Source organism: Cricetulus griseus, chromosome 4, assembly GCF_003668045.3.
Source record: "Cricetulus griseus strain 17A/GY chromosome 4, alternate assembly CriGri-PICRH-1.0, whole genome shotgun sequence".
Classification (NCBI taxonomy): Eukaryota; Metazoa; Chordata; class Mammalia; order Rodentia; family Cricetidae; genus Cricetulus; species Cricetulus griseus.
This window is the reverse complement of record NC_048597.1, coordinates 141,778,814-141,791,808: the sequence shown is the minus strand read 5'-3', so window position 1 is coordinate 141,791,808 and position 12,995 is coordinate 141,778,814. Positions and strand designations below refer to the sequence as shown.

Here is a 12,995-nt window from a genome sequence, read left to right as displayed (position 1 = left end):
GTTTTGTTGTGTGGTTTAGTTAGGTTGAGATAACTGAGAAAATACAGCTCCACCAGAGAGAAGAGTGCCTCTAGCATGTAAAAAGTAAGTGCCAAGTACCTCCAGTGAGGAACAACTTGGTCTGTGGGGGTTTGATTCTCTTCACTTCACAAACAAGTGGCCTTTGAATCTATTTTCTACTTGGGGTAGGTGATTCTGGATTGCTAGGGTTTTTGTTTGTTTAATTTGTAATTTTTGTTTTGTTTTCATTTATTTTGTATTTAAAAATATTTTGCTATTTTATTTGTATGAATTTTTTTCATTGCCCTTGGAAGCCTGAAGAGGGCATTGGATCCTGTGGAACTGGAGTTACAGGTGGCTGTGAGCTGTCATCTGGGTGATGGGAATCAAATCTGCATCCTCTGGAGGAATCACAAGTGCTTCTCAGCAACGAGGCATCTCTCTAGCTCCTTAATTGGATATTTTTAAGTATGGTTTAGCCTGGCTTCCACAGTCCTTAATGGGACAGAATTGAAGCAGTGAGGGGATGCTCAGAGGGCTGAGGATGGGAGGTGGGCTTTCTTAGTGCTCCTGTTCTGCTGGTCTTGGATCCTAGTTGGTCAGGCTAGGGATTTTATTCTACAAGATGGATATCACACAAGAATAACATGTTCTTGTGCCCCTTCATCCTTCTTTCCCCTCCCTGTTGCCATTTTCACCTCTGTGGTTATCACGAAGATAATCTATGCGAGCATTTCCAACCCGCGTCTTTCTCCGCTCCCCTCCAGGCCTCAGTTCAGTACTAACCACATTCCTTAATGAATGGATCAAAGTAACAGCATAAATATTGAAAGCCCAATATGCTCTCTGGAGTTCCATGACCCATAGATGAAGAAATAGTCCCAGAATACAAAGCATTCCCATGTCCCTGTCTCCAAAAGGCATAATAAAGCAAACTGGGAAGTAGTATTTTGCATTGAAAATAATCTCAGTCCAAATCCATGCTGATAACACAGCACACTTTTCCATAATTTCACTCCCTCTGGAGCACAGGTACATTGAATTTCTCACAACTGTTTCATAAATGAAGAGCAGCATGAAGAATACACAAAGAATGAAAAATGTCCACGTGTATGGGTAGTATATGGCCACTAATCTTTTCTGACATTTACTTTCACTCCCAAGCACAGAGGTGACCAACCCCACCAGTCCTAGATACTGAAGATAAATGTCAGCACCACCCATTGGAAGCTTTCTCTGCATACATGCATATTGGAAATCAAATAGATCTGGCTTATCACATGCTGAGCCTCCAGAACCCATCTCTTCAGAAGTACATGGATTGCCCTCTGCCCTCACGCCCTCCTGCCACTTGGTAGAATTGGGAAATGGCAGCATCATTTGCTACATTTTTAATGGAATGGAAAGAACACTAAACAAAAACAGTTACACTTAACAGTTTCCTATCATAAGCCTTTAGTGCTGAGCTTCGTCCTCTCAGTGAGTTGTACTGCCAAATTTCCCAAGAGCATCTGCTCTTCCTATTGTGAGAACAATGAACTGGTGTGTGTTATGCAAGGGCTGTCCTACCCATGCCAAATGGCTCTTTCCTCAGGCTGGGCTCTTCCAATTGCTCAGGTGCGTGCCGCTTCTGCAGTCCTAGGCAGCCAAAATGATAGCATCCAAGAGTAACTGCTTCTTTCCCCTCATGGAAACAAAGGGTTGATTTTAAGGTCTTGCCAGCCCATTGACTAATTTACTAGCTCTAAACCCCAGTGTATATAGCTGCTTCAACACTGTACTTACATGACATGATTGGATGCTTCCTTAACCATATCTCGTGAAGGCTGATTGTCAAAGGCAAAGGGAAAGATTTGTAGGATTTATTTACTTTTTACTAGTTACTATAAAAATCTGACAGCCAGTGAAGCAAGAACTTTTGTAATAGAATACATTGTGGGTTTCTTTGAGAGAGAGAGAGAGAGAGAGAGATTTCCATTCACAGGGAACGGTTGATAGTATAATACATTGACTCTCCACAGGTAGTCTCTGACATGTAAGTATGATCCCAAGTAATTTATGGAAAAAAAACAAATCACAAATATTAAAGAAAAAGTATGGTGTTCAGAAAGACTCTTGGGGGACAGTTAGAGTGACACTTCAGGAGAAGTTCTTCTTTGGGGGTTCTCCATAGTCAGATGAAGGCTCCAGGGACAGCAGGAGAGACATTGTTCAGGGGATATTGATTGAACTGAGATTTAACTTTTAGAATGTTAAGTGTGATGACACACATGATTTATTTAGTAATAAAGGTGCATCCCAGTCTATTGAATAGTAGGAAAGAATTGGAGATGGATGGAACAATAGCATAGGCCAGAAAAACTGGGCCCAAAGTGTCAGAAAATGAATATAGAGGTCACAAGGAAGCTAATGATATCAATATTTGATCCTTATTTATCTTCAAAATATTAGCCTTGTTACAGTTAAGCAAAAAAGAAGGAACATTGGAACATATAGTACAGTAGGTTTCAAATTTTTTGGGTCAGAGAATATGTTCTTCTGAAAATATGTTATCCATCAGCAAGGAATGAAAGCTAATAAAATCATAAGGAAAAAACCTCCACTAGACCTTCTCTAGCTAATAAGATTTGTGCTTCCTGTCCTACTCCCTGTATCCCTGGGCCACCACAGGAAGATGGCAGGGCTCCATGCAATAAGACTAGAGTCCATATTTTTTCCTCGCATTAGTTTACAAACTAGAAGTATTTCTGTTTAATCAATATGTCTGTTGGATGCTGTTTATGTAACCAGAGCTTGGAGAATTGTGGTACACATTAGCACATTGAAGTCTGTGAAAACAATCCTTGTGTTTCAAATGTGATAACATATGTTTGACCTAGTTCCCACCTGCATGCTTGAGTGTGTATGACCTGGAAAATCCTTTAATTGGAGCACATATTAACCGTGGCAAAGTAGGCTCCTGACACACAGTTGCAAAGCATACATTTTCTCTGGGGTTTGCCTAGTTCCTCCTTGTGTTGGCTTATAAATGCTGAGGAAGCTTATAGATTACATGCTATAGGGTTGGCATGGCCGGGAACGTATTTAGGAAACATGCATGGGTCTGTTGACTCTGTGAAGCTAAGGGACCTTTGAGATGCTGTCTGTTTAGTATTGAACACACCTATCGGCAGAAGACAAGTAGGTTCTGATTGTTGATGCTATACACCTAAACCCAGAAAGTCAACTGTAGCCAGGTAAAGTGTAATATGATTCAACCTACTACACCCAGTCTGCTTCCTGAGGCAGTCTATGTAAGGTCTATTTATTAGATCAATCAGATCCAGAGTTTAGATCTAGATCAAGACTTAAAGGGCCTGTGTAGAGTATGATTCACCCTACCACACCCCAATCTAGTTTCTGAGTCAGACTATGTAAAATCCATTTATTGGTTCCATTAGATCCAAAAATTTAGATCATAGATTGAGACTTAAAGGACCTGTTCAATGGCATTCTCTGCACTTAACAGAGGAACTCACCACATTTTAATGATGCAGATTTCATTAGCACCCTCTCTGATTATTTAAGGTGTTTTGATGTTTGGCATTTGAAAATTAAGAGGGCCTCTGGCCAAGGTGATATATAGTACATGTGTGTTATGGAGATGAAATTGAGGAAGTTACAAAGCTCTCTCACTTGCCTGTAATTAATTAAGTTGTGATTGGTAAGTCTCTTTGTGACCATTAATTCATTGTCTAGCAATCCAATAAGGAGTTATTGTTTGAAGCTGTTTGAGACCTGCTGGCCTCATTATTAACTAAAAATTGCCCAGAAGGCAGCATTAAGATGTCATTCTCCATGCCCAAAAGAGGACATGACATTGAAAGACATTTGACATCCACATTGGATGACACTTTAAGCTCTAACATTATGGCTCAAGTATTCCCAAGTCTATAGATATGATAATGGACCTGGTGACAACTAATTACTAAAAGACAATTACTGATAATAGCCCTTTGTGAATATGTAGGGCCAAGGAACTCAGTGTTCTTTGTACATATTAATTAATACAGAGAGACAAGAGGGGGGAGGAAGATGGGTACAGCATTATTGCTACTGGGTAAACTGAGTCGTGTTTTAATTAGCCCCTTTAGATACAAAACAATTGTTTGTTTTGTCACTTAACATTTCTTATCACTGTCACCATATATCTGACAGAAATAACTTAGGAAAAGAAGGCCTCATTTTGGTTCATAGTTTCATTCAGCTCATGGTCTTTTGTTGTCATGTGCTTGGGCAGAGCACTGTGGTAAGACATGTGGTAGGAAAGCTGTTCCTCCCCTATATAAGAAGCAGAGAGTGTGGAACACAGGAGTGGGCCAATGAAAATCTCCCACCACACTTCCAGGTTAACCCATTTCCTCTAACTAGAACATACCTCTTATCTCTCAGATCCTCTCATTGGTGCTACCTTCATACTAATCCATCAATAAGTTAAACATCCAGATACTGCAAAGCCCTCATCATGTGATGATCTCTAGAAACATCCTCACAGAAAAAAAAAGCTTAGCAGTGTGCTTCACTTAAGTCTCAGGTCTTTCTCAACCTAACCAAGCTGACAATTAAGATTAACCATGACATTTGCTAATTTGAAGTCACATGCATTACATTTTAAAAATAACTCAGGAAGAGCATAAATCATAAACAATGGATGTCAAAAGAAAAGTCCAAGTATTATAAAATATCTGTGTTTTACTTGCTTCTCTTCATACATCTCTGAAATGGGAATTGATCATTTTCCTAGATTGATGGTCAGACCTGAAAAAATAGGTAAGCTTGCAGCAAACTCATATATAGCATATCCAGAATAAGGCTGATTTATTATTTCCCAAAGAGGCTAAAAGATGTTGAATTTTATAGGCGAGTGCACTCATGCTAGATGTTATGATTGTATTGGTCGTACTAGATATAACCAATGTCTATTTGGCAAACACTGAATTGAAAATGAAAAATATCCAAGAGAGAAAACCAAATTGAATTCTCTTTCATGATATAAGTCCCTCAAATTGTTTTGTTATGATTTAATTGTGGGGTTCAAAAGCAAATTTTAAAAGAAAATAGATAACTACCATAATTTTTCAATGCTGTATGTAGAAATGGACTGAGGCTCCAGCACCATCTCAGAAAACAATGGGCAGCTACCTTGTTAATTAATATATTTACTCTGCAAACACCTGTTGAGCTTATGCAGCATTATGAAACTGCTTTCTCTGCTCTGGAAGTATTGACAGGAAGGGTTTGAAGTGGTTCTTTTGTTGTTGTTCAAGACAGGGTTTCTTTGTGTAGCCCTGGCTATCCTAGAACTAGATCTGTAGACCATGCTGGCCTCAAACTCACAGAGATCCATCTGTCTCTGCCTCCTGAATGTTATGATGAGAGGGTTGTGCCACCACTACCTGGCTTGAAGAGATTCTTGTGACAGTCTGTCTGCTGGTAGGAAAGAAGATAGATAAGGAAAATCCAAAATGAACCTCTTTGACAGAAATGAGAGCAAGCCATGGAGAGACATGGGGACAAAGAGGTGTGGGAGATAATTGCAAATAGCCTATGCAAGTCTATGTGGTAGGGATTCATACCAGATTCCCATCATTTCTGGTAGATGTCCTGTACACAGTCATTCCTTCCAGTTATTACTTCAAGTAGACATAGTAGCTCTGGAAATGGGGTGTGTGTTATAATAAATAACCTAATCCTTGAACAACTTCATCAGTCCTTCCTGGCTTTATCTGTTTTGATAAAAATGACACAAGATTTGGCATGGATTAAAGCTCAAGAGTGAGTTGGATCAGCCACATGTAGTGGTGCATGTCTTCCATCTCAGGAGGCAGAGGCATAGAAGGAGGAACTCTATGAGTTTGAGGCTAGTTTGGTCTACATGGTGAGTTCCAGGACAGCCAAGGCTACACATAGTGAGATTCTGTTAGTCTCCCCTCTCAAAAGATGGACAAACACTGCATGATTTGAGTGACTTCCCAACACTCTGTATTTCTTTTCCACTGAGAATTTGGTAAGGCTACCTGGTGAGGATGGGAGAAGGAAGAATTAGATTTCTGCCACCATGTCCAGCTTGCTTGTGTCTTAAGTAGGCAATACTTTTTCCACCTAAGAGCCTCCAGTGTGGCTCAATGTGTCCTCTGGGATGTCTGGTTCAGTGTGTGACCACACAATGTTCCCTGCAGTCACCTCTCTCACTCGAGTGGCAGGGTGGAGTGGTCTCAATGGTCTCTGCAAGCACTTCTGCCTTGGCTGAGGAGGTGACTCATTGGCAGGAAGCTGTTCCATACTCAAAATAAAGCACTTTCATGGAAATGTTCCACTTGTTCTGTGTTCCCAAGCACCCCTGCTCTGTGTCTGGGGGGCAAGAGAGGACCAGAGGGGACACATATCATCTTGTACATTTCTTCTTGGTTGGGCACTCCAAAGTTTTAGTGCTAGAATAGGATTTGAAAACTGGCCTGCTTAAATTCAGATCACCCTGTATGTTCTCAGGGCCCCAAAAAGAAAAAAAAAGAAGAAAAACAAAACAAAATCCATCCCTCAGCATGAAATTATGCTCTAGACTGCCCATCAACTTAAGGGGACGAGAAATCTATGACAAACGTACTGACTTTTGAAACTTTTGAGGCAGTGAATGCTGTCACCAAGCCGGAGTGGGGTGGCTTCTTTCTGTTTGTTCTGTACACTGGAACTTGTCCTGATTGGAGAGTAGTCGGTTCCTCCCTGGCATGTTGTTTCCTTGTTACTATGATCAAGAGAAAGCACAGAGGAAGAGAATATAAAGAGAAAAGAGGGGGAGAGCTAGGATAAGAGGCCAGACAATGGAAAGGAGCTACAGAGATGGTGCTGGAGGGGAAGAGGAAGGGCTAGGAAAACTGATCACTCACTGACAGGCTATCCACTTGCAAGAGCAGCTTGGGAGAGGGGTGCCTTCCAGCCAGGGCCATCTCCTGTGAAAAGCATGGTTTCTGTTCCTCTAATACATGCCCCTTGGAGCAAGTGACATTGGAAACATATAAAGTGAAAGAAAAGGAGGGTGGAAAAAAGGGGGATTATTATAATTCTTAGATAGATGGTTTTTTAAAAGCAGTGATTTGAGTTCTTTTATTCATTACACAGTATAAAGGGCCCAGGCTGTGTTGCCTATGGCTTTAAAATCTAGGACCTTATTAAAATCTTTTCTTGTTAGTAACTCAGTGCTTTGGAAACTCACTAAGAGAAAGAGCCAATTTAATCAAGGCAAGATTTAATGCAAAGAAAGGACCCAAGTCTTGCCTTTCTGCAGAAAAAACTTCCAGGATCAAATGACTTATGATTTTCATTTACCTAAAGAACCCCTCTGGAACCAGCAGGTGGGGAAGAGGATGGCTTTTCATCAGCTTGCAGGGCTCACTCAAGTTTGGATTTTCCTTACTAGCACGAGATTGTTTCTTTAGCTATTGATAAACAAATTTTCAACTATACTACCTGAAAGGATCATGTGCCCAGTATCTGAAGATAAGAAAAGACTGGACAATTTATCTTGACACAGTGGTTCTGCTTTTCGATGATGGATGATAGTGTGGAACAATGGAATATGAAGATTGTGGGGCATAGGTTAAAGCCATCTAGAGTAGTTCAATTAATATTAAGGATTGCATAGTATTGTATTTTCTAAAAGACAAAAACTCATCTAAACGGACATGCTCATGTCTTGCTCATCGATGCAAAAGCTGTAGTGCTTTTTGCCTTCCACACAATCACTTGCTGACCCAGACTACAAAATGTTCTTCCACTGCCATCTTAGACAGTTGTCTTCTATGGGCCTCTCATCATTATCTTGGAGCCAGGAGAAGAGGAAAGAGGTTAAGAGAGCACACATGGAAGAATTTTAAGAATAGAATAGTTATATCAGATGATATTTCATAAGCTTTTGGTCAAAGTATAGTTACACTATCGACCTGGCACACTCCCTGGTAAAGGAATATAGTCTAATGACATGAGGAAATTGGGGGTTGATTTTGGCGTTTGTTTGGTACTCATAGATACAGCATGCCTTTGGCCTTCTTCACATGTGTACCACACCAAGTTAGCCTCTAGTTGGAAAACTGAAAGTCCATTCTGACTATTGCATCCTGTTCCAACTTCAAGATTACGTGGCAATACTTTCCTCTTACGCTTCATGACTAGCTGAGACTTCTCATGGAAAAGTGATATGCAGCTGCCCTTTTCTTTCATTAGGCTAGACGTGTATGCTTCTACTAGGCTTTCTTTTGGGCTAGCTCCCAACTAGCTCCCAAATCATGTCCTGAACACTTCTTACTGGTTATGAATGCTTGCTTTAGCTTAGCCTGATTTCTGGCTAACTCTTCTAAATTAACCTGTTTCTCTTTATCTGCCCTTTGCCCCAGGACTTTTTTCTTTTCTTTCCTAATGTATATCTATTTTACTTTTGATGCTTCTTATGTATGGTTCTAGAGCTACCTGGCTTCTGACCCCTGGCATCTCCTTCATTCTTTCCTCCTCCTTCTGTCTTCTCTCTCAAGTGTAGATTCCTCCTTGTATTTATTCTCTCTGCACTCTAGCCTTATGTATCCCTCCCCTGCCTAGCTATTGGCTGTTCAGATTTTTAATATACCAATCAGGTGCTCTATGCAGGCAAAGTTAAACAAATGCAACACATCTTTACATAATTAAACAAATGTGGCATAAACAAATGTAACACATCTTTGCCTAGTTAAAATAATATTCCACAACATATCCTTATCATCATAGACATTTAATTAGAAAAAGAGGAGAGCTGGAAGGCTACTAGTTTCTGTTAATGGTGATATATCTGACCGGTCAGTTGAAAAATGTCTCCCCTAGAGAGTTTTGGTCTCATACTCTTCATGGCTGAATAGCTTCATCATTACAAAGTTCTTGGTTCAGCATCTTCAATGGACACATTTGGTATGGTTGTTGTTGATCAAATTTCCCTTGGAACTGAATAAGATATGCAACCCACTCTGCTTTTTCAAGTTAGAGTATGTCATTAACACTTTGAAAGTTAAGTCATAATTTTGGTTACAAAGTCTTTCAAACACTGCACAAGCATCATTTGCCATGAGTCAAACACCAAAGAAAGTAAACCAGCTTTGAGGCTTACTTGTTCCTCCTTTTCTATGCTCTCATGATACTCAGTGTGGCAACACTGAGGCTATCTCAAGGAAGTCCTTGGAAAGGAAAGTACTGGCTATGATTTTGTAACTTCCCCAAAAGTTAGCCTCTTGTCCAGCTGAGAATTATTAATGGTTCTATCTGCTTAGAGATGTTCTATGTGATCTTTGATGGGTGAGGCGTTGGCTCAGCCAACTTTTCCTATTTGGCGAGGCCTCAGACTGCTGGTTTTATCTTCTTCCTCATTTCCTTGAAAAGTAAAACATGTTCTTTGAGCTCACTTAGTTTTTGCAACAGCTAGTGAAAACAGGAACAGTCAATGGTTGTGCTTCTCTCTCCATTCCCTCTCAGGTTCAGTGGACACTTACTTTGATTTGTCGTGACATTTTACCAAATATTTTGATATTTTATAGTAGGGTTCTCCATCTCTCTAATCCATTTAGATCACTACCAAGCAACCTATTTTTGGTTTAATCATGCCAGTCACCTATTCATGACACTAATTAAAAATCTAAGAAACAGTAGTTTGCATAACAAATAAATCACCAAATCTTTGTGGTAAGCACTAGATAATAAGCCACCAGTGTCACTTCATGGTGGTACTATGATTGTCAGTGATGCCTGCCTCTGCTTTAGGGCTCATCCAGAAATAGAGTCTTCAGGACAGGCCCTTGCCTTCCACATGAGGTATCCAAGGTCCTTATGAGCAGCATCTTGCAGGGGAATCAGAAAATATCAAACAGTAGATGTAGGAGTCATTGAAGAGCTAGGCTTATGAAGTTATACAGGTGATGTTGAATTCTTATCAAGTGCATGTAATGGCAAGATGGTTTGGAGAAAGCCAGTATGGTACCTAAAAGCATTAGTGTTAGAGAATAGTGAGTGGTCATTTTTATACATACCTCCCACTAATGTTGTCTTGGAATTGGGGTGGCCCCCCAAGATGCCATTAGGACAAGAACAGAGTTCTTGATTTATGATGGAACCACTCAAGAGTTTCATACTTTTTTAACACTATAAAACTTTACTGTACAACCATATGATTTTATTTTCACTACAGTATTTAGTAAGTTACACAACACTCAGCACTTTTTTGAGTAATAGGGTGTATATTAACTCATTTTGACCAACTGTATGCTGCTGTACTATTGGGAACACACAACACAGGCCACGGTAAGTGATGATATGTTTGATATATGAAATTCATTTCAATTATGATGTTTTCAAATTAGAATGGGTTTGTTGGGATCCAACATCACTAGAAATAGAAAAGGCATGTGCACCTGATAAATGTTCATTATCTTCTTCACCTCTTCAATCTAGATAGCCCCAGAGTATCTGATAAACTCAGAATAAATGACATCACTATTCACAGCCCTCTGAACTGGAGACCTTTGAAATCTCACCCTGTTCTGGGTTGAGCTATGCTGTATCTCTGTGGGTCTGCTTTTTAATTTTTTTTTTAACTTTTTTGAATTGGGAACCTCCACTGTTTTTCCAAAGAACTCCATCTGGCCTATTGGAAGCTGTTTCAAATTTGAAACATCAGCCTTGACAGGTCCTTTGGCCACTAAAGATGTAGCCTCCAGGGGCATGTCTGTACTGGCAAGTAACATGAAACAGAACTGCAGAGACTACATGGCAGTCACTGGCTGTTCTGGATTTTACAGCCTGTTTCAACAAGCCCAGTTCAAAGCATGCCTTCTGCAAAATCTAGAGGCCCTCCCTGTCCCCAGGCTCAAGATTTTCAGTCACTTTGCAGAAACTGAAAGAATTAAAAGTATGTTCTATTCTATTTCAGCACTTAATTATAACGGCTACTTGTTTGGCCCCCCATTTGTTTTGTGTATCTTAACTTCTTAAGCACTTATTTATCATGCCACTAACTATTTGGGGCACATCTGTCCATAACTATACCAGAAGGATACCTTTAAGCTTCCGGCATAAAGTTTCATCTCTCTCCACATAACACTTAGTCTCACAAATCCATATGTTAATATTTTCCTAAACACTTCAGCTCTTGGTCCTGGTTCATTTGATTTTATTGGCCCTCTTCATATGGAATGTAAGCTTCATGAGGCCCCGGGTTACTCATTGCTACTGTTTAGAGATTTAGTCCCACTGGCTAAAAAAAGAGTTCCAATAAGCATTCAGTGAGCAAGTAACTGATTTTTTTCTTCCTTGATCTTAAGGAGTATAATTTCAGTAGGGGAAATCTGATGGATTCCAATATAATTAGGAGGTAGGGAAGGTTATATTATTCTAAGATATCACTATATTAACCAAAAAGATAAAAGAGGAAGGGAGAAATTTTTTTGTAAAAATTTCCAATTCGAAATAAACATTATCATTACATTATTTCATTGAAATTTTAACCAATATAATTTGGTTTTATAGATTTAAAAACCTAATACTCTAAATGGTAGGGTCATTTGTTCACAGTAGAATAGCTAACAAGTGGGAGACATGTATGTATTCATCAGGTCTGCCTAGTTTTTCTTTTAGTCTATACTAATGATTTTCAAATATTTTATATCTACTCACATAAATAACCATATTTTAATTTTAACAGGACAGACAAGCACATATACATGTACATCTGTGCATGCAAGCCACCTGTACATGCAGACTGGAATGTTTACTATGTGTAAAATTAATATTCTATCTACTCTAGCAATCCTATCTTTTATTTTAATTTGACTTTCTCCGACTGAATTGTCTTCACAACAAAATAAGTGGGTTGAGTAGCAGACTTTAGAAGTCTTTGCTCTTGACATGGTGTGGAAAGTTCTTGGCGACCCAGAGATGGAGAGAAGATGCATAATAGCTTGATAGGAGAAGTGTGTGTCAGGGAGGCCTTGCATGGCGGCTACCAACAGAAGGAAATTTTTACTACTATTAAGAAGTTTGCCCTTTCAAGTGACTATAGACTATACTCCTATCATTTAGCCTTCTGTCAAATGATTCAGTTGCTTGGTTTTACATGGAGCTGCTGAAAGCAAATCACTGTGTTCCAATATGTTGTGTTGTTCACTTGGCCAGTCACTCAGTTGATGGTTAGTCATTTTTCTGAGGAAGTATGAGTGGGATGCACACTGAAAACAGAGGTGAGTCACATAGATGTCTGCTCCTGAGGACAAGCTTGTCATCTTAATCTGTACAGGCTGCTATAACAGAATATTATGGACTAGACTGTGTAAATAGCAAACAATTATGTCTGAATATATGGAGACCTGGCAATTTATGATCAAAGCCTTCACTAATTGGGAGTCTGGTTAAGGACTGGTTTTTCATAGAGAGACTTCTTGTGTCTGTACATAGTAGAAAGTTTTCTGGGGGCATCTTACAAGTGGATACTAATCCTACTGATGGAAGTTCTGTATTCTGAACCTAATCCCCACACTCTAACCCCCCAAGTACATTTTCTGATACTGGCACATTGGTGACTGGTTTCAATATATGACTTCTAGGGTACAAAACTATTCACTGTACAACATTTGAACTTCACTTGAAGATTTTTGTCTAATAATATATTAGCCTTTCTGTGGACTGACTTTCCAACTCACTCTTTGCCCGGGGCTATTCTACTTTACAAACATTCCCCAGGGAACAGGTATTCTTCTTCCATGACTATAGCAGGGTAGCTTGGTGATGCTGCATTAGATTCTCTCCATCTTGAAATTGGATTTGTGAGTAAAATCGAAGCTATTCTTGGTAGCCTGTTAGCACACTAATCTGCAGTGGCGGATTGTCTTTGTAGAGCATTCCTTGTGAATGACTGCTGTAGGCATGGTGGTGTAGGCTTATGGGCTCTGTCATGG

General features: G+C 39.6%; 1 protein-coding gene across 4 annotated transcripts in view; it reads left to right on the top strand.

The window, feature by feature from the left end:
* Ntm (neurotrimin) overlaps positions 1-12,995 on the top strand; it is a 407,355-nt gene that overhangs the window by 71,788 nt on the left and 322,572 nt on the right. The window lies entirely within an intron of this gene.